An 18,106-nucleotide genomic window follows, 5' to 3' on the forward strand; every position below is an offset into this window, starting at 1 on the left:
CCCTCCGCCACCATCGTGTGGTTTGTCTCCAGAGCGCTGCTACTTAGTCCAAACAGCAGTCTGACATCCCAGTGTTGGGATGAGCCAGATGGTGGGACTAATAAATGTAACAAACCAATACACATGAATGGCTCGCTGCACTTAATTGGGTCCTGAATAAACTTTCAGTATCAGAATCCTATCTTGTATCTTGCTGATGAAACACCAGCAAAATCCCCAAGGAACTAATGAGAACTCCAGTTTGCAGAGTTGATGAAAACATTCTTCCCTAGAGAAAACAATGTTGATGACAATGTTGCTACTATGTTCTTGCAGAATTAGAAGTTTGCCCACCTATTATCCTTACTGTATAAGCAGCTGGAATTATCTGCTCCTTGTGTGAAAGCCCAGTGTAATGCCATAGATATGTTTAGTTTCAGGAGATGTGCATAAAACCTGGAATTCGGATTGTGGGTTTCTCTACCTTTTAAAACTCTTTGGCAGCTAGTCAGACTCTAACAGAGCAGATAAAATCAGAGAACCAACCCTGTGGAATCCAGGGGACCATGACAATGGAGCATCATCAGAGTCCCAGAATAGGTCTAACCAATGGCGTTTCAAACCATAATAAATTGCTAATTTTGCAGTGGATTGAACACTCACCACTCATCTTACTTCTCCCCACCATTCCAGAGGAAACATGAAAACCAGACAGAATTGGAATATAATTTGCTGTCAGAGCATCAACTCAGTGCATTAGTGTATTCATTTCAGCGCATACACCACACTGATCCCTATTTTAAACTGGGATTAGGAGGACTGGCATGGCTGGCACAGTTAGTGCTGGCATCATGAGTAGGCAATGGACATCTGTCAAAGCCCATACCCCTACAGGGGCCCATTGTAAACCTCTTCATCTGCCCGGCATTGCTGCTTCTCTACTTTGCTATTCTTTCCTCTCTAAGCAAGGGAGCAGTGAGAAGAGTGAGAAGATGGAGCAGCATCGTCTGCTTGCCTTGCCTTCTCCCCCTCTGGGCAACTGTGCTGATTGTGCCAAAGGACGAAGGACTATAGCTCACCGGTAGACAATCTGATTTGCATGCAGAAGGTCTAGGTTCTGGGAAAGACTCCATCGGAAACCCTGGAGGGCTGCTTCCAGTCAGTGTAGACAATGTTCCTAAAGAGAAAGGGAGGCAAACGGGCCTGTTCAGTGACAGGTCTCCCTGAAAGCATCTTGCCTAAGGGCCCTCCAAAATCTGGTGCGAGTTCTGGACACAGTCCAAGCAATTGCTGCAGGAGTTTTTATGTAAAAACTCATGCAACCTTATACAGTACTTCAGGGTTGGGAAAAATACTTTCTGCACTTCTGCTTTGTCAGGGTCAGTTAAGAGACATTCAACAATGAATGTAAAAGATAAACCTTTTACTGGTTGCTACTACTTCAAGCTGCATTTATGAATGTTTCACATTCTCTCTTATACAGTATGCTAGTTTTCTGTGTGTAGTGACTTTTGGGCTGGGTGGGGAGAAGTATTCTCACCTGCGGCTTGCTGTCCAGGAAAAGCATTTTCACTTGATAAATAGGTCCTCAATTATACAAACTGTAAGTTATCATCTGGATGCAATCTGAAATACCACAAAACAGATTAGGAATTTCTGGAAACACCAAAGAAATGCACACACCCCACACCCACACTTGTAAAAATTACCATAAAATGTGTATTACATTGCATTACTGAAATTAACTTTGAGCTGTTTGCATATTGTTACATAAAAAGGAGTTTGCAAATGTTCCCGAAAAATTGCCTGCATATTTTGTGAGGAAAACAAACGTGTTTGGGCTGCATTCTGCAAATCTGACAAATTGCAATCGAATGGTTTTATTACTGAGTTGATTAAAATATTCCAAAACACAAAACATGCAGGGAGGGGAGAGAATACAAGCCTGGGCAAAATTCTCACAGATCCTCAGATTATCAGCCTTTGTGTGGATATATAGAAAATCTTCACACCTTTTGGCCGACAGCACATAGAACCACCCACATTAACCAGCCCTTCATTCCTGACAGAATAAAGATGACTCACCAATGCCTCTCATCTTACTATTTGCATATCAAACAAGCTAGATGGAAAAAGTGAAATAAAAAGCTCCATGTGTCATTGGATTGCATTTTATAGTAAATTTTGTTTTTATTTCCTGCATCTTTAATGCTGATAGGGCATTATTCTAAATTAATTTTATTAGTTTTACATTTATTAGTTTTATTATTTTTACAAAAGCAGCTTAAAGCAATGTACAATAAAGACATACATTAAAATCAGCATAAAACAAAACCAAGAAACATCTAAAAGACAACCATAGTTTTAAAAAACAGGATTAAAACAGTTCTCACCTGGGGTCTACTGGTTTTCCTGGCGCACTCCAGATGTCAGGTGAAGGGTTTGAATCTCCAGGTGGGCAAAAGCACTTTAAAAAACATTTAAAAGTGCTCAAGGAGGAAGCTGATTTTCTAGATCCATTTCAATTGGGGCTTAGGTCCCGTTGTGGCACAAAAACAGCTTTGGTTACCCTGTATAATGATCTCTGTTGGGAGAGAGACAGAGGAATGTGCCACTTTTAATTCTCATGGACCTCTCAGTGGCTTTTGATACCATCAACCATGGTATCCTTCTGGATCAGCTGTCCAGGTTGCAGGTTGGCAGCGCTGCTTTGCAATGGTTACAGTACTACTTGGTTGGCTGCTTCCAGAAGGTGATGCTTGGGGAGTGCTATTTGGCTCCATGGAGTCTTCAATGTGGGGTTCCTCAGAGTTTGATTTTATCTCCTATGCTGTTTAACATCTACATGAAACCACTAAGTGCGGTCATCCATTGTCAGGAACTGACTGGATGAAGAGGAGTGGTGGGAGGCACCAGTCGGGGAACTCCCAAGAGCAGGTAGGCTCATAGCTAGGGGATTGGAGGTGGGACACTGAGGAGAGGTCAGAGAGAGAATAGTGGGAGGAAGGGATTGATGCCGAAGGGGCAACAGGGTTTATTGAGCAGGAAGAACCACTGACAGGGAGCAGTTCAGACTCCGAGGCTGAAGTGGAGGAGGAAGGACTCTCTCTCCTGCTGCGACGAGCCTCCCCTCCCGCATGGTCTCCAAGAAGGCACTGAATAATGAGGAGGGCAGAACAGAGACCAGAGGTGCACAGACACAGTTTGAGATTGCTTGGGGAACATCCAGGAGAGGAAGAGTCTTAGAAAGGGTTGAAGCCAGGGACCTTTAATCCTGGAAACTGCTCCATAGAGGCAGGACCTGCTGAGAAGTCTTGCTGTGTTGTCTGCTGTTTCCTTGAATAAAGAGTTAACTGACAAAAGAGCCTTGTGCCTTTCATACTGACCTGCATCTGACTCCAGCCCTGACATCCAGAGTTTTGGAATATGCTGTCAGCAATATGCAGATGGCACACAGCTCTCCTTCACTTTTACATCTCCAGGTGTGACAGTGGATGTGCTGGACAGTTGTTTTGCCTTGGTAAGAACAGACTCGATGACAGCTAATAAACTGAAGATCAATCTAGATAACAATGAGGCACTGTTAGTGGGCAGTTCCCTAGACTGGATGAATGGATGGTTGCCTGCTTTTGATGGGGTTGCACTCTCTCTCAAGCAGCTGGTACTTAGCTTGTGGGTACTTCTGGATCCATTGCTGTTGCTTGAGGCTCATGTGACCTCAGTGGTGCAGAGTGCCTTCCATCAGCTTTAAGATGGTGGCCCAGCTGCACCCCTATCTGGACAAGGATTGCCTAAGTTTTGTTGTCAATGTTCTGGTAACCTCTAGGTTAGATTACTGCAACACATTAAATGTGAGGCTGCCTTTGAAGATGGTTCATCTGATGCCCTTCTTTGTGTGCTCCCTCCACGAGAGGTCTGGAGAGTGGCAGGCTGCCTTATACCCTTAGTGGTTATGTGCTGGCTGGCCCGATATCCAAATGCCTCACACCTGCTCCAGAAGCTGTTAACAGGATGGTGTGAGGCATGTTTACATCATGGACCAGGTGAGATAGGCTAATAGAGCATAGATAATAAACCCTGCAGCTGCACTACTGCTGGCTGACACTCAGCCATCAGCTGACCCAGAAGTGGGTCCTCCCTGCCAATACTTATCCCTGAAGCGCAAGTTAATAAAGCAAACCAAAAACTCTTGAAAGTTCTAAAGGGTTTAACCCTTTAGGATGGGCCAATATTTCCTTGTAATACAAAATTCTTCCACAGTAGGTTTGTCCTACAGATGGCGCCAGATGAGAATTCCATGTGGAATTCCTTTGGGAAGAAGGGCAGGATATAAATTTAATAAGTAAATACAGTGGTGCCTCGCAAGACGAAATTAATTCGTTCCGCGAGTTTTGTTGTCTTGCGATTCTTTTCGTCTTGCGAAGCACGGTGTCGGGAAAGTTTTGGAAAAGCTTCAAAAATCACCAAAGTCTTTAAAAACCTCAAAAAAGGCTACCACACCGCGTTCTATGAGTTGCTCCTCAAAGTCAAGTCGCAACTGTATTAACGGTGTTAAGAAAAAGGAAACAAACTTGCAAGATGTTTCCGTCTTGCGAAGCAAGCCCATAGGGAAAATCGTCTTGTGAAGCAACTCAAAAAAACCAAAAACCCTTTCGTCTAGCGAGTTTTTCGTCTTGCGAGGCATTCATCTTGTGAGGTACCACTGTAAATGCAGTGCGTGCTCTGAAACACACGGTCTACCTCACAAAGAAGGTCATGCCTGGCCTTTCTGAAGAGGTAAAGAGCAGCCTCTGGTCCTTAAATGGCTCCATTAATTTCCCCTCCCCATGTCCTATGCCTGAAACTCCTTCCTAGAGCTTCCATGTCTCGCCTTCCCTGCCATCAAAATGTATCTTTGAAGACTCTTGGGGCAGGAACCTGTCCTTGCTACTTACTGTTACTCTGTAAAGCGCAATGTACGTTGATAGTGCTGTATAAATAAATAATCATAATAGCCCATTACAGTAATTTAGCATCAGGATTACATAAACAGCAGTTGCTGTGTCTGAACCTGAAAGAATCTGAATAAATTCTTAAAAGACATTGAATTAACAAAAAGCAAAATGTTGGGCATGAGCGTCAAATGACAAAAGACAATAGAGATCCATGATTAGATCTCTAGAGACAGTTACATTTTTAGTTAAAAGCATACATAAGGGACCCTGATTTTTACTGGAGCATCAGCAGTGCTCCCCCCCTTAAGCTTCTCCCAGTGTTTTAATGATCTAAATCACTCCCTCTCTGACTATTTGGCCTGTAGGGGACAATACTATACTACATCCTCCTCTCCCAATGCCATAATTGGAGCAGAGAGAAAGAGAGAGGGGCTGCTTTCAACTAGGACCAGAAAAAGAGGAAGAGTTTGGATTTGATATCCCACTTTGTCACTACCCTAAGGAGTCTCAAAGCAGCTAACAATCTCCTTTCCCTTCCTCCCCCACAACAGGTGAGTGGGGCTGACAGACTTCAAAGAAGTGTGACTGGCCCAAGGTCACCCAGCAGCTGCATGGGGAGGAGCGGGGAATCAAACCCGGTTCACCAGATTACGAGTCCACTGCTCTTAACCACTACACCACACTGGCTCGCTTCAGAAACTTCAGAAAGTCTGAGATTGTACAATAGATCTCTTGTGTAGGTTAGCCATGAGATGCCAGAATCCCCACTCTCACTAAATATATATATATTTCCTTTCTCTACATTTACGATAAGGGACTCGGAAGCAAGATTATCTCTTTCAAGGTTTAAGGGGCCCCTTGACAAAGTGGCCTCCTGAGTGGGCTTATCTGGCAAAGAAAAGCAATAATAAATAATAATAAAACCCAACAACTGCCAGGGAGCAATGCTATGTCAAGGGCACTATGGGAAATTAAATGGCTGCCAGCTGCTGTAACCACCAAGTGTAGGGCACCCAGGGCAGACATCAGCACTGATGGGCTCTGCAGGGGCCCAGGTATCTGTCCACGTTTGCCAGGGTCCTGCCAATGCCAGGACAGGCATGCACCCAGGAACTTGCTTCTTCCACAGTAAGTCATCATCAGGAGGAAAAGAGACTGTTCCTCTAAGGTTTAAATGTATGTTATTTCTGGTACCTAAATGCAATAGAATCCAACCATGTGGTTTAATGCTTCTTGACAATACAGCTTGTTGTAGTTTTATCAGGAACTACCGTCTGATTTGATTTTTCCTCACGACATCATTTTAGGTGAATATGGGTGAACATGAATGAATCCATTTTTATATTTCATATACTCAGCAGGTAGTTGCAACTATTATTGTTCTTCTCTTCAAATGTATTGGTGAAATATATTCATACTGAGTATGAATATACACTGAAGTGTCTGTAACCTGAGGTACCACCGTATTTATATTTTTGAGCTTCTCAGCAGATACTATATTTGCTCTTCTCATCAGTCTTCACAACAATATGAAGGTAAAGGTAAAGGTAAAGGAACCCCTGACCATTAGGTCCAGGCGTGGCCGACTCTGGGGTTGCAGCGCTCATCTCGCTTTACTGGCTGAGGCATGTAGCCAGCATGACTAAGCTGCTTCTGGCGAACCAGAGCAGCGCATGGAAATGCCGTTTACCTTCTCGCCAGAGTGGTGCCTATTTATCTACTTGCACTTTGACGTGCTTTCGAACTGCTAGGTTGGCAGGAGCAGGGACCGAGCAACGGGAGCTCACCCCGTCGCGGGGATTTGAACCGCCAACCTTCTGATCGGCAAGTCCTAGGCTCTGTGGTTTAACCCACAGTGCCACCCACGTCCCATATGAAGATACTGACACATATTTCCATTTTCAGGTGGAGACACCTAAATTATTTTAAAACAAAACAAAATCTGACCAATACTAATTCCCAGAATTAATGCTTAAGTCAAAGTACAATATAGGCATATTTTAATAATTGCATCACAGATGCATCCTACATTTCTAAAGGTTAAGTGATACAGAAAATTATATTTTACATTTTTAAGTGTTTCTAGATTTTATCTGACAGTATCATTTTACCACTACTAATTCAAATTAAGTTATCTCTAGTATTGCTGCTCAAACATTATGCTGAGATTTGTCATTCCAGTACAGTATTATAACAAACTTATACTATGGTTCTAATGCAAATATTTATTTGTGTGTTTGCTGCATCTTCACACAATTTATAGTATGTGATCTTATGCCTAAGTACCCTGCGGCAAAGCTATTTCACATTTCTTGGTTGCTGGCACCTGCTTCTTTTCCCACTATTTGGTAGCTAATATACAAACTGCCACCATTTTCTGTCATTTTGATGGTGACTATTTCTTTTATATATTTCAAAAGAAAAATTAAAGAATATACCGGTAAATTTTATTTTAAGTGGTTATTTGTTGAATTTTCTTCTGTAACGTTGCCCCAGAATTGAAGCACTTTAAATCCCTTTATCCCCCTTCACAGAAAGTTTGACTTAGTAAGTAATATTGAATAGACCAGGGGTACTTAACCTTTTGGGATGCAGGTGGCGCTGTGGGTTAAACCACAGAGCCTAGGACTTGCCGATCAGAAGGTCGGCGGTTCAAATCCCCGCGACGGGGTGAGCTCCCGTTGCTCGGTCCCTGCTGCTGCCAACCTAGCAGTTCGAAAGCACATCAAAGTGCAAGTAGATAAATAGGTACCGCTCTGGCAGGAAGGTAAACGGCGTTTCCGTGCGCTGCTCTGGTTCGCCAGAAGTGGCTTAGTCATGCTGGCCACATGACCCGGAAGCTGTATGCTGGCTCCCTCGGCCAGTAAAGTGAGATGAGCGCCGCAACCCCAGAGTCGGTCACGACTGGACCTAATGGTCAGGGGTCCCTTTACCTTTAACTTACTTAACCTTTTTATACCTACCGCCCACTAATCCATCTTTCTTGATGGTAAAAGTTCCTTACCGCCCACCAGTGCTCAATGGAAGGAGGATTCAGCTTGTGCCGTAGAACCCCCTACCGCCCGCCTAGAATCCTGAAATGCCCACTAGTGGGCGGTAGGGACCAGGCTGACAACCTCTGGGATAGACCATCAGAATCTGTAAACAATGTGTCACCAGTGAGTGGGAAAAATGAGAGTGGTGAACAACAGGTAATGAGACACAATTTACTGAAAAGTGATTTTACTTGTCAAAGTCTGAGGTGTTTTGAATAAAAGCTCTTCTTCAAAAGCAATTGAACTTGCTAGGTAAATATTTTAAGAATTACTGCTATTTTCATCCAAGTGTTTGTTTTTCTGTTTTGTTAGTCATTCTGAGTTACTCATTTGGAGGAAAGAAACTGGGTACTGGCAATATAGTTTTTTGTGCTTAGTAAACAGCATGTCTTATTTTGCTTGTACCTGCTTTTAAAACATTCATCTCAACCTCTTTTCTATTAATGCTCTCACAGCTAGGGTAATAATAGCCTTGTAATAATTTCACATCTGCAGTTGCTATACCACAGTCAGGGTTTATAGGGATGCGGCTGTCTCCTTTTTCTGTACTCTGACATGGTGGTACCCATTCAGTTTCTCTTGTTGTGGACTATACTGAGCTAATGGACCAATAATCTGACTCATCATAAGACAGCTTCCCATCTTTCTGTATAACTGGAGAGAGAAGGTGATGGAGAAGATGTATAATGTATGTCATTTATTTATTTTGCATACATGCATGTTTATCCACATGCACAAAAAGCAGCTTCCGTCTTTTTGAACAAAGAGTTCTCTAAGGATAGGACAATTAATTATAGCCTGACTAGGTTGTGTAAATATAGCTGGCTCATCTCTTTAAAAGTTAGTGGCTCTCTTCCTCCACTGAGCAGATCATCCTAACATATGGCTCAAGAAGAAGACAATCTTTCTTTGGCAGCTACAATCATCTGTCCGGACAGGCACCAGAAGGCAATCTGGTAATCTCAGTTGCGTGTCAGTGCAAAATACTACCAGAAAGTGAGGAGCGCCTTTCTATTCCCAGAGTTATCTCCAAGCAGATCAAGATTTTTGTTTATCTTTCATTGGTGCCTTTGATGAAAAGGCAGGCACTTTATTGCTGTCCATGATGCTGAATTGTTTTGACAGGTTAGGGCTGAAAAGGGTCTTGGGTACTTACAAAGAGGGAAAAGGCTAAGTGTAAACTGGCAGAATGAATTGGCAGCAATAGTGCTGGCAGCTCCATTTAATCTGTGCTGCCCTTTGAATATTTGCTTTACAGTTTACACTAACAGGTTTCAACCTCCAGTTCTGCCAAGTCAATCAAATAGTCTTAACAGCATAAAGTGTCAGCGTTTCTTTTTGTCCTCAAAACCTTGAAACCATTTGCAGTTATTTGGTTGACGTGTTTATTTAATCATTAGAGGCCTCTGTTTGCAAAGGCCCCCACAGAACCTGGCAAAGATTCCTCTGAAAGCAACACAAAGTTTCTTTGTGTTTCTCAAACAGAAACAGGGATAGAAAAACTATATCCCCTCAAGTATTTCCAGGAGTTTGCATTTAGAAGAAACTGGTCTGCAAAGTTTTTCTGGCAGCAGCCTATCTGGCTGAAAAATATGCTTGTATTAACTCATTCATGCTGCCAGTTAACATTCACTGTTTTCTACAACACATCATTACTTATCAGCAGACTTAAATAAAAGAAAAAGGAGATGAGCTCTTTCCCAGTAAAAATCTTGAACATTACACTGACACCATTTAAGACTGAAGAATCCTGAGTGCAATGAGAATAGACATTCTTCACATGGTGACCTCCATGCAGGACTTAATTTTTGCTGCAGAATTTGGACTCTTGACAATTTCTGCTTTTAACAGTTTCTAGTTGTCATGGTTTTGGAACTGTACAGTCCACATTACAGGGCTGCCCAGTATTCTTTTGGAACATCCAATTTTGTCTCCTGTCTAATTCTGCTATTATGCCTTGCTGATCTCCTCTTCCCATTAAATCATTTGAGGCCAAATAAAAGAACTTCAAAGTCTGTAAACCCCAAATATTGCACTCAGAATAAAACTACAACTTTATCATTTTTTTGTTTTTTGTTTTTTTTGTTTTTTTGCTTATAGTGTGGCAAATGCAATTCTAAGCAGTTCTGAAATCACTGGGATTTATTTTCCAAGTAAATATCATTAAGACTGAAGTCAAAGTCCTTGTTTTAAAAAGTTACATTTAATTTCTGGATGTCACTAGTGTCCTATGAAATCCAACTTTTCCCACAAATCATTTCTTAGTTTTATAGTTTGTGTGTGTGTGTGTGTGTGTGTGTGTGTGTGTGTGTGAGAGAGAGAGAGAGAGAGAGAGAGAGAGAGAGAGAGAGAGATATCATGAAATGGCTAAACATACGAAGCCTGAAATATTAAACTTGAAACCATGAAATAATCCATTTTTAAAGTTATTTCTTAGATGTGTTATATGGAAAAAAGTGGTTTGGATCCAAACAGCCCCTAGCATGAGCAGAAGGAATGTCTACTAATGTCAGGAGTGTCTTTAATTTTCACAGATGTGGTCTTCCCCCTGCCCTCTCAACACACCCACACTGTCAGCCTATTGCCCACCATTACACAAGGTCCTCTATGCCAGTGGTTTTCAACTAGTGTACGATGGCACCCTGGGGTGCCTTGAATGATGGCCAGGAGTGCTGTGGGCAACACTGGCCTCTCTCCCTCTTTCCTTCCCTCCCTCCTCTGATGCCCTCTCACATCTTTGCCCTCTCACATCACAACCAAAGGCTTACACAGGTTTTTATTGCAGCATCCCTGGCTGTAAGCTCCACAGGCAAATGGTGCCTCTGCGAGGCATCACTCTTTGGGGTGGGGTGGGCAGCTAAGAGACCATGGATGGCAGCAGCAGCTGCCCAGAGGACTCCCAAGGAGAGGGTCTACAAGGAAGGGTAGTAAAAAAATGGTGAGAGTCTTCCAGCTCTGCAGGCAGGGGTGTCATAACTGGGCTCCTGAGCCCCACAAGGGTGCTACAGAAAGAATGTAGTTGATTAAGGGAGTCATGGACTCAAAAAGGTTGAAACCCCCCCCCCCTGCTCTATGCTATACAATGAGTCTAGCATTAATAGTGTTTTGTACTACATGGTTTTGTCTTATGCGAAATGTACATCTCAAATAAAAAGATTTCCTTTGTCTTTAGAAGTATAGCCTAGCTCACTCCTATAGTCTTGCAGTGGTTCGCAAAAGCAAAACAATACCTTCAAAACCTTCAGCAAAGCAGAACGATGTTCTCATGAAAGTATATCTTAAACACTCACAACCCTATGATGACATAATTTTGAGTCTACAAAGCAGATAAAACTTGCAACACTTGGCAGCAGGTGGAAGTGTTGAGTCGCTGAGTTTCCTGTGGGATGGTGTTCCTGTTAAACTGTGAGACTGCCACTAGGAAAGCACATGTCACCTGAGGGTTGCAGGGTTCCCTCTTTCCCTTAGTCCAACCACAATCTCAGCAGCACTTGGAGTTGGTTGTAGCAAATGGTAATCTTTATTGCAGTCAGATGTAGTTGCAGGCTTTGTGGTTAGCTTCACTCTTGGACAGAAGCTTTTGCTCCCCTCTCATGGCTTTGAGTAGTGGTGATGATGATGATGATGATGATGATGATAATAATAATAATAATAATAATAATAATAATAATAATAATAATAATAATAATAATAATTTATTTATACCCTGCCCATCTAGCTGGGTTTCCCCAGCCACTCTGGGCAGCTTCCAACAAAATATTAAAAATACATTAAAACATCAGTCATTAAAAACTTCTCTAAACAGGGCTGCCTTCAGATGTCTTCTAAAAGTCAGATAGTTGTTTATTTTCTTGACATTTGATGGGAGGGTGTTCCACACGGCGGGCGCCACAACCGAGAAGGCCCTCTGCAATGCCCTTGTAGGCCAGCCTTTGGCAACACAGTGCCCTCCAGATGTTTTGGATTATAACTCCTATCAGTCTCAGCCAGCACAGCTAAACTCAGTGCTTTCTATTTAGATACCGTATATATGCCTCACTTTTCCCCCAAATTCTGACCATGTAAAGTTAAAGTGTGGCTTAAATCTGTGACCTTACCAAAATTGGCTTTTACGATATCACTGCTGAAACAAACATACGGTAAAACGGAAGAGGTGAGTGCCTGCAGAATTTTAAGGGGGCAGCTTATATTCGGGTATTGTCTTTTTTGCTTTTTACCCCTTGAATTTTAAAGCTGTGGCTTATATTCGGGGGCGGCTTATATTTGGGCCAATACGGTACATTGTAAAAGAGCAGTGCACACTTCTGGTATTTACCAGAGGTGTTTATCTCCTTAAGTCCTTTCCTTCATCTATGTTTATCTCCTTTAGGTCTGCATGCACATCATATGTTTAAAACACAGTGCCTCTCCCAAAGAATACTGGGAAATATAGTTTACCGCTCACTAGCACCCTTAACAGACTACAATTCCTAGGATTATTTAGGGGAAGTCATGTGCTTGAAATGCGCTTGAAATATATGCTGTGTACACAGCCTAAGTCCCCACACAAAGCTGCTATTCTAGCAAAATCTGTCACTTGAAAGCTCTCTTAGCTGCAACCAGAACAGCACCTGTTACTCTGCACAGTGTGGCTCAGCTTTCTTGTGTAATATACCGGTACCTCAGTGCTTGTGACATCTGTAAGTGAAGATGAGAATCCCTACAATGGTAAATAAACAAAAGAAAAAACCATTTCCTTTCAGCTCTAAAGCAAAAAAGAAAAGGTGGAGATCATGCAGCTCCCATCCTCCAAACATTTCCATCTAAAAGTGCTCATGCTTTATAGTTCCACAAAGACTTCAGTGCCAGCCTGATTGTGATAGGTAATCGGCATCTTCAAAGAGAATCCACAGCAGAGAGCCATACAGAGCAAAAGGGGAGTGTATTTGAGACAGCAATAATACATTACTTTTTCTATTCCATTCCCATGTATAAGAAAACAAATCAGAGAGATGAAGAAATGTTTGCTACTCATACTTTATCCTCTCATGTATTTTTTTTTCTTAACAGGACTTTTCTGTGGGTTACTGTCATAAAGCTCAATAGATATTAAACTATCCTTATGGGAGACATATTTGGGACAGCTCTATTACTGTAATATATGGGATTCATAAGGAATGAAGAATGCATATGTATTTTAGGAGAGCATAAATGGGGAGAGAAAACATATTGAATGTCTTCAGATACTGGTGATTTTTCTTCTAATATGAGGGTCGTTTAGCAAGCCTCTCTTTAGGAGCATAAACCTGGCCAAATTAAAAACATATAAGGCTCTGTAATGCCTGTTATGTCCTATTATGGGCTTGCTTTTTTAAACTTGGATTCAGTATTCCCTATTGTGGTCAAGATCTTACTACAGCATTGCAGCTGATGCTTTGTTCATTGCAGCTGATGCTTTGTTATTTTGGGGGCCGTGTTTCAGTGGAATATTTCTAACCAGCATCTCATCTCATATTAATACCAATAAAGGGGAATGCTATTAGTCTTGGATTTCTTATTCTATGCATTTTTCTTCTCTTTCCACTGCAATATTGAAACTGAAAATCAATTTAGGGTTGACAGCAATGGATCACTGCAGTTCCTGAACTTTTTACATTGCAGTGCAATTTTTTACTAGAGCTTGCAGTACTACTTCAGAGGGAACAGTTAAAGTTTTGCATGGTTATGTGGATGGGAAGGGGTGAGAATCTGAGTAATATCAGCAGCTACAAGTCTCCAGCCAGGAGCGTGAATATATTAGCAAAGCAGTTATGAGCATAGACAAAAGATGTGCTCAGTTTCTTAATCACAGGATTGTCTGTTAGTCTGGTAAGCAGCACCCCTTAGTAGGCTGCATTTTCACACGAAGACACTGGGCCAGTTCACATGTAATGCTAAACCAAATCATGGCTTAGTGCAAACACACCGATGTGTGAACTCCTGGAGAGAAGAACACAAGAAGTTCCCTTATATCAAGTCAGACCTCTGGTCCATCAAGCTCAGTTTTGCCTATACTGACTAGCAGCGACTCTCCAGGGTTTCAGACTGGTGTCTCTCCCAGCCCTACCTGGAGATGCTGGTTATTCAACCTGGGACCTTCTGCAGGCAGTGTAGGTACTCTGCCACTAAGCCAAGGTCCTTCCCTCTCCAGTCTTACTACTGCTGTGCTGGGGTGGGAAATTGGATCCAGATGGTGTACCAGATCCTCCCACCCCCATGAGCCAACTGATAGGTGAATGGGACTGCCCACCTGTCAGTGGCCTGGTGTAATGATGAAGCTGGGTGACTGACACCTGTCAATATTCAAAGGAGGTTCCCCACCACTGACTTAGTATGTCATCCAGACACGGGCTTGTGGTTTGTCTCGTTTCAAACGCTGCAGTCTGTGGCCTAGGTTTCTTCTATGGCTTACAACTCGTTGTTTATTTGGAGGAGACACACTATAACCCAGGGGTAGACAACCTAATGCCTGGGGGCCGGATGCGGCCAAATTGCCTTTTCAATCTGGCCCGTGGATGGGTCGGGAATCAGTGTGTTTTTACATGAGTAGAATGTGTCCTTTTATTTAAAATGCATATCTGGGTTATTTGTGGGGCATAGGAATTTGTTCATTTGTGTGTTTTTTTCAAAATATAGTCCGGCCCACCACATGGTCTAAGAGACGGTGGACCGGCCCATGGCTGAAAAAGGTTGCTGACCCCTGCTATAAGCCCATGTTCAGAGAGCATATGAATCCAAGCCATGGCTTAGCTCACAGCAGCATAATCAGAGTAGGAACAAAGCAGCAGCAATATCTCAAGAATCCCTCATGCTTGTGCATTTGTACTGAGCCACGTTTAGCTTTAGCATGGCTTCCAAACTGGGTCAATAGCTTATGATCAAGTGTGTGTGCATGCACACACACACACACACACACGCGCGAAAGCATGCTGTGGGAGCAGGAGTGGGAATCTTGGATGATAGCATTTCCGTTTGGTTGAATTCTTTTTTAGCAAATCAATTGTGATAGAGCAAGCTAGGAAATTAATCTAACCTTATGTGAATTTTCATAACATGACAGGGTCTGGTTAATTTGACTGCTTGAAAGAAAACTGATTAGATTTACAGTTAATTTTAACTATGTAATGACTTCAGTATCCAGAACTCAGTGTGCATTACAATTATTGAGAAACAAGTGAGAATGTTGCAGTGCATCTCTGGTACTCTTGAGCTACTTGAGCATGTTGCTTATAGCAGTGTTTCCCAACTGGGATCCATATGGCCCCCTGGGAGCCCCCAGGATATTCCAAGGGGCCCACAGGTGAAAAATGCATAAATGGGACGCCACAGCATGAGGCTAGGGGGCCACAGAGGGAAGTGAGAAGTGTAGGGGGAAATCATGTGTGTGTGTTCTTTTAAAAAATCATTATTACTTTTAAAAATCCTGATTGGCTGGCTATCCGCTTCACCAATCACAAGCAGGTAAGGGGGTGTTCCACCAGGGTCTAGAGCTCCTTCTTGCCATGTGCATTTTCTTGGAGCCGTCCTGTTTTTTTTTTTTTTCTGGTAGGAGAGGGCAATTGCTGAGGCTCCCATTTTGACCAGTAGAGCCCAAAACCCCAGGTCAGGTAAGTGCGATATTGGGATAGCAATGGGTAGGGCTGGGCAAGCTGGAGCTGCTTGTTGCTGCCGCCAGTGCTGGACCCGGTAGCAGCCTGGGCCTGACTCTGCAAGATCTTTGAGGTTTCAGACTAAAGAAGAAATGTGTTAACAAGAGCAGAAACTCTTTTAGAGGGTTTTTTGAGAGTGGATAATATTTTTTGAGGGGGAAAGGATCCTCTAAACTCCTGGGTGCCAGATGCTCCCTATATTCCTGGATTTAGTAAAAGTTAGAATTTAGTAAGGTTTAATTAAGCTGTACCAATCATGGGTAAACTAGGGTAAGTTTACAGTAATGAGCCAGGCCAGCCCAGGAAGTTGACTTCGAGTGGAACAGTAGAAATAAAATGTTTTTCAGATCCAGCTAACACTTTTATGATTCTCCTCAGTAACGGGGAAGGATTTGAGAATGTGGTCACTTCTCATTGCATAGATGAGGGAACTGACATGCACTTCTCCATTCTCCTCCTGACGCTTTGTTGCTCTGTGGGAATGAGCAATTCTTGCCCTCTAATCTGGCCATTCTAAGCCTAATATTCTATTTAATATGTTTCTCACATTATCTTTCATCTGTTGACCAGGAGGAAAGCCACTTTGGTCCTCATGTATCACATCTCTCAAAATTCCTTTCAATCTGTTCATCAAAATCATTATTTAACAATGAGATTGGCCTATAGTTTTTTACCTGAAGTAACTCGTATCTTGTTTTGGGATTAATGTGATATAAGCTTCTTTCCATGTCATCAGAATCTTCCCTTTATTTAAAATATTGTTCATAACATCCTTTTTTATGATATTTTTTATAATTCAATTTTTTATAATATTTCACAATAAGTCCTTCCAGTCCTGGCGCTTTGCCTGTTTTTAGTTTTTTTATCGCTGATTGTATTTCCATTGTCGTTTTTTGTGAATTCAGTTGGTCTTTTCTATCTTTTGGAATCTTCGGTAATTTATTCTGTTCTAAATAATTTTCTATTTTCTCTTTATTTTATTTTCCTGCTTTGTACAGTTCTTTATAAAAATCTTAAGAAATTTCTCCTGATCTCCTTCGGATTTTCTATTATCTTATCTTCTATTTTTAACTTATTAATAGTATTTTGTCCTTGTATCTTTTTTAATTGCCAAGCTAATAATTTCCCAGGCTTGTTAGCAAATTCTGCCTTAGCATTTTTATTTTCCATTCGGCTTCTTGATTAATTAACATTGAAAATTGGGTTTGTAGCATCTTGATATTTTATTTGTATACTTCCTAGTTAATAATAATAATAATAATAATAATAATAATAATAATAATAATAATTTATTATTTATACCCCGCCCATCTGGCTGGGTCCCCCCAGCCACTCTGGGCGGCTTCCAACAAAACACTAAAATACAATAACCTATTAAACATTAAAAGCTTCCCTAAACAGGGCTGCCTTTAGATGTCTTCTAAAAGTTTGGTAGTTATTTTTCTCTTTGACATCTGGTGGGAGGGCGTTCCACAGGGCAGGCGCCACTACCGAGAAGGCCCTCTGCCTGGTTCCCTGTAACTTGGCTTCTCGCAGCAAGGGAACCACCAGAAGGCCCTCGGCGCTGGACCTCAGTGTCCGGGCAGAACGATGGAGGTGGAGATGCTCCTTCAGGTATACTGGACCGAGGCCATTTAGGGCTTTAAAGGTCAGCACCAACACTTTGAATTGCTTTTGGAAACGTACTGGGAGCCAGTGTAGGCCTTTCAAGACCGGTGTTATATGGTCTCAGCGGCCGCTCCCAGTCACTAGTCTAGCTGCCACATTCTGGATTAATTGTAGATTCTGGGTCACCTTCAAAGGTAGCCCCACACAGAGTGCATTGCAGTAGTCCAAGCGTGAGATTACCAGAGCATGCACCACTCTGGCGAGACAGTTCGCGGGCAGGCAGGGTCTCAGCCTGCGTACCAGATGGAGCTGATAAAACAGCTGCCCTGGACACAGAATTGACCTGTGCCTCCATGGACAGCTGTGAGTCCAGAATGACTCCCAGACTGCACACTTGGTCCTTCAGGGGCACAGTTACCCCATTCAGGACCAGGGAGTCTTCCACACCTGCCTGCCTCCTGTCCCCCCAAAACAGTACTTCTGTCTTGTGAGGATTCAACCTCAATCTGTTAGCTGCCATCCATCCTCCATCCGCCTCCAGACACTCACACAGGACCTTCACCGCCTTCACTGGTTCTGATTTGAAAGAGAGGTAGAGCTGGGTATCATCTGCATACTGATGAACACGCAGCCCAAACCCCCTGATGATCTCTCCCAGCGGCTGCATGTAGATGTTGAAAAGCATGGGGGAAAGAACAGAACCCTGAGGCACCCCACAAGTGAGAGCCCAGGGGTCTGAACACTCATCCCCCACCACCACTTTCTGAACACGGCCCAGGAGGAAGGAGCGGAACCACTGTATGACAGTGCCCCCAGCTCCCAGCCCCTCTAGACGGTCCAGAAGGATGTTATGGCCGATGGTATCAAACGCCGCTGAGAGATC

At 42.7% G+C, this 18,106-nt stretch overlaps 1 protein-coding gene across 7 annotated transcripts in view; it reads left to right on the top strand.

Annotated features, from left to right (window-relative positions):
* LOC308593773 (NXPE family member 3-like) overlaps positions 1 to 18,106 on the top strand; it is a 71,709-nt gene that overhangs the window by 19,560 nt on the left and 34,043 nt on the right. The window contains exon 1 of one of the 7 annotated variants that reach the window (XM_081206443.1): positions 7,940 to 8,104. The exons of the other annotated variants lie outside the window; for them this stretch is intronic. The gene's annotated coding sequence lies outside the window, so the exon portion shown is untranslated. Of the gene's footprint in view, positions 1 to 7,939; positions 8,105 to 18,106 lie in introns of those variants that run through there. 7 annotated transcript variants of the gene reach the window in all.

This window comes from Podarcis bocagei, assembly GCF_964188305.1.
Source record: "Podarcis bocagei genome assembly, chromosome: 8".
Lineage (NCBI taxonomy): Eukaryota > Metazoa > Chordata > Lepidosauria > Squamata > Lacertidae > Podarcis > Podarcis bocagei.